The following is a 5,000-nucleotide window of genomic DNA, read 5'->3' on the forward strand; positions in this document are numbered from 1 at the left end:
ATACACACTCTGTCAACAATCACCATACGCATATACAGACCTCTACTACTGTACAGATCTACAACAGAATGTCCAGGTTTTGTCCTCTCAAATATAAGGCCTACTGTATATACCATGTCTAGTAGTCCGTTTTGTTCTCAAATATAAGGCCTACTGTACATAACATGTCTATAGCCTGATATTCTAGGGCTTGTTATCAGGTATGATGTCAGTAAATAATGAAATACTGCATATGTGCACCTCTTATTGCATAAATAACATATGGACAAAGGGGTGACAGACTTGGGGACAAAGACACAAACATAGTGCCAATACTCGACATACAGCTGTAGAATTGAGAAATGTCCTATGTACAGGGCCGTTGCACATATGGTTATCAGTCTAATTGGATTTTATTGCTCATACATGCATTGTTGATGATGAGATCTACAAATCAGAGGTCAGGCATTCACTATTGACATCAGTCCTCATTTCATCCCAGGTATGTGTCAGACAAACACATAGTAGCTGTGACCAACAGAGAAAACTTGATTGCCACACATATACACATTCAGCAAGAGTGTGTACACTCGTGAGAAATGGTGCACAGTACATGCTAGGGTGCTGAACAGGTGCATAGCAATACTGTGTACATGGGTACAGTGTGTTCCAGGAGAAGGGGCATCACCTACTAACACAACTCATGCATCACAGAGATGTATAATGTTGGTAACAAGGATTGAGTATAGCTGCAGTGCATGCTTTTGAGTGCCATATGTCATGCATTTTGACTGTTGTGTAATGAGAGGTCTGTGTAATATCTTTGTGCCACCTCACCTGTAAATGTGTGTGTGGTGTGTGTGTGTATGTGTGTGTGTGTGTGTGTGTGTGTGTGTGTGTGTGTGTGTGTGTGTGTGTGTGTGTGTGTGTGTGTGTGCGTGTGTGCGTGGGTGTGTGTAGATGTAAGCAATGATGTACAGGTCTTAAATTAAATTTTTTGTTTTCGCCTCGCAGGTGGCATGGTGGGTCACAGTCCGTCCTGTAGGCAAACTGATGTTAGCATCCATACAGACTCTGACAATGATGATAGGTATGGTGAGGCACAGGCAGGGTTTTCAGAGGCTGACGCTGTGCCATCGGTTGACATCCCACTTTTATCCACCCCATCCCCGCACACGGTCACAATGCCTATACATACCCATCACCAGTGCCCATAGATGAGGGACAGTTGGCAGGTAGTGGCATGGGAGAGGACAATGTGGTGAATATGACAAGTGTGTCTGTACACAGAAGCCATAGCTGGATGACCAGTGAGGTACCACGCAGGCAGATGTACAGAGGTGCTTGTAGGAGGGCTACTGGCCATTATGCCCCTGGCAGAAGTGCCACAGCAGGTGTCACCAGATGGATGTTTTGGGTCATCATAGAGACACAGGCATGTATGGAATGTTACAGCACACAGAGTCTGAGGCTCCAGAGGGCTATTCATTTTGCTGTACTTGACAACATCCATGATCTCGCAAGTGCCCGCCATTATTTTGCAGAAGTCCTGGATAGACGGTTGTGTGAGATGGTGGGAATCCTTGACCATGTGGTGTCTGTGTTAGAGCATAGGGTAGGAGTAGGGTGACAGCCATATGGACATAGGTCAGGAACACCAACAGGTGGGAGGTCTACATGGATGTGCAGCAAGTCACAGCTGCTACCATAGTGGCAGTACCAGCACCAGTACTGCAGGGGGGTGCTGTCTACACCACATCACAGCAGGCCACATGCAAGTGGTCCTGGCTGGTCCCAACAGGGACTTGGATCCAGCGGACATTTGTCATCATCATGGGAGAGTACCATATCTGGGATTCTATCTGGTAGTGCCTGTGGAATCCCTGGTAGGCACAGTTCTCTTGTCCATAGCCAGACATGGTGAACTGTACACCCTGCCATGTACAGTCTGCAGCTGTCCAACAAACTCCTGTATAGGGCAGCCACATGGCAGAACTGTGTGCATACATACACACACATCACCAACACAGCTAGGGCACCTCCATACCTACACACACCACATCTGCACTACCCAATTGATAAGGAACTTCGTAACACACACACATGATATCAACCAAATGGCTCAGCCTAGGTCTCTGGCAAACCCACAACACACCCTGTGTATATGATGATACCTGTGCCACATTCCTGTCATCCATACCATCGATGCAGGGACATGGTAATATGGTCCTGATGCACAGGGTGAATATACTAAGGTTTAGCAATGTAATGCTGTTTAACATGTTTTCAGCTGGAAAGTTTAATGCTTACATGTCAGGGTGTGTAGCTATCCAGCCATGATGCATTATATCTGTTATTAACACTGACTGATTGTGGTCTCCATAATGTATTCAGTTTGTGTTGTAGGTGTCTATGTGTCATCAGGATGTTGGTCTGCTGTTTTTTCCTACAAGGGGTATGGCAGTGTGGAGACACATTGACTGTGTCATATCCTGGGTACAGCTGAACACAAGTAACAGGTCTGTATAACAGTTACTGCATGTGCCACGTGGCTGATAGGTCTGAGGAGTATATACAGGTGAGTGCATGATGGCTGATGTCAGCAACTCTTCTACAGTGGACAATGGTAAGTGTACTGGGTGGCACACACCAACTTTTTGTGAATAACACACACGCAGAAGCTTTGGTGTTGATGCAGTACACAGAGAATACTGTACACATGGATGTACCTAATTTTGCAGTGAACTCATTTTGGCCTATTTAATTCCATCAAAGCAAAGTAGGCAAAACATCACATCAGTAAATAATCAGTCTAGCAGTTAAATGTCATTGACGATGGTAATGGCAGGGCATATATCCTATTCCCTAATGTAGTGCAATCCTGGAGTTGGTAAACATAGGTGTGTTGGTGTGGGTGGCACAGCCCTCCACTTTGGAGAATGTGGGGTGGCGTAGAACCACACATAGTGTGATTAACAACTACTTAACCTGTTAACATAAACTGTACAGTATTACAGCAGACTAAGCGGGGGGATACGCACAACAATAACCCCAATGAGGGTGGCTGTGCCCACAACTTCCACACACGACTATATATACCGACTCCAGTATCGCTGTACAGCTGTACAGTGTGGAAGAGGGTATTTACATGTCTACTACTAATTTTGATGGGATGAATTTACGCAAGATGATTCCTTTGAAATGTTAGCCTTTGTCAGTCAGTTCTCAGACAAATGATATCCTGGGGCATGTACTTTCTGCAAACTGAAGTAGATCCCTTCACATACACACACTTACTTGGCAACACTGAGAGTAGAACCCCTACCTAGGTACTTATTGCTACTAATGTGTTTGGCCTTAATTGCACACACCACACAGCATTTAGGATGAGGTGTGTCCTGAGTTTCTTGTTAAGTGAAGAACATCACTAGCCTTGTACAGTATGGTAATGGTGGATATACTGGGTGTTAATGAGCAATACATAGTATGATATACTGTCATATACACATTGACAAACACATAACAGTCATAGACATATCTGAGAGACCTGGCTTTATCAGTGCTAACTACCTTGTCAGTGAGTCTATTCTGTTACAGAAAATTTGCACACAGAACATGCATCATGGGACTGGTAGTTTAATCAGTTACCTTTATGGTTGATGGTGACAGTGGTTCTCATACAGTGGACCTTGGGACATGTACTGGGGGTACCATGGTGTAAAGACAGTATACCCAGCACCCACACCCTACATTGGCTATTTTACTCACTGAAACCCATGATAATGCTCTGACATACCCACAATCACATATTGACTAGGACTGCAATACAACCCCTTGTCTATCTAATCAGTGCTACTACAGGGATATGCATTTATTGCACATGCCACAAGGATAGTAGGGTGAGGGTTTGTCATGGCTCTCCTAATGTCAGCAACAGCACTATCCCTTATAATGTATGGCAAGGTGTACTGTATTAGGATAATGTGGCCTCAGAATGCTGTATCCTACAAATATACACATTCACACACAAATACTCACTTGCCAGGACTCAGAGGGTAACCAATGCCTATCTACCCATTTGTACAACAATCTTATGCTGGTACTGCAAGCTCCAGGTAGTCCATAGGGTGAAGAATGTAACAAGGTACATTTAATGCCAATTATAGATGCAGCCATTTCTAACTATGGCAACGGGGGTGTAGAGGGTGAGAATGCCCTCAGGGTATTATCAACTACAAGTTTACAAACACACAGATACTGTTATTCTCAGTAATGCACACTGACACATTTGTCAGTACTGGGGTCCTTAGGTGCAGGTGTTCCTAGGTGTGTATCAGGGTAATGTCCATGGAGAGATGACAAGAGTAGGGGATGTGGGTGCTCTGGTATCATACCACCTGACATTTGTCAGCAGGCCATCTATCAACTGATGCCACTTGAGTGATCCCCAGGGTGACAGTTAAATGCAACATCCAATCATATGGTTTTCTCTTGCAAAGAGCCAGTGAGGTGCTCCAATTGACATGTATGCAACATATATTACATAACATGGCCAGTGCCTGGGTTGGAGACCTGTACCCAAGCATGTTCTGTTGACTGTGGTAGTCTAGTTGAGGTATCCATGGCATGTGGTGCACAGAGGGTGGGGTTTCTTAACTGTGGCATTCATAACATAGCTGGGCAGACATTTCAGTGTCAGTCAAGCATAGATTGCCTGTAAGCAGCCAAGATGGATACCTGACATCTGCACATCTGTAAAGAGGACAGACAGAAATCAGCTAGTGAACAGGTTATGCATTAGGATGAATGTTTTGACAGATAGACATCTGACACTGATAGGTATGCCATTACTACATGACAGCAGCCCTCAATGACATATCCTATACACATAGTAGTCTACAGTTAATATCCACATATCAGATCAATATCTAGTAGCAAATACTTAATAACATACAGCTCATGCACCAAGAACATGATAGTCAGTACTCAGAGTCCAGCTTTGCATGCAGGGAGTATGGTTC

Source organism: Protopterus annectens, chromosome 15.part0, assembly GCF_019279795.1.
Source record: "Protopterus annectens isolate FY-2018-M chromosome 15.part0, PAN1.0, whole genome shotgun sequence".
Lineage (NCBI taxonomy): Eukaryota > Metazoa > Chordata > Ceratodontiformes > Protopteridae > Protopterus > Protopterus annectens.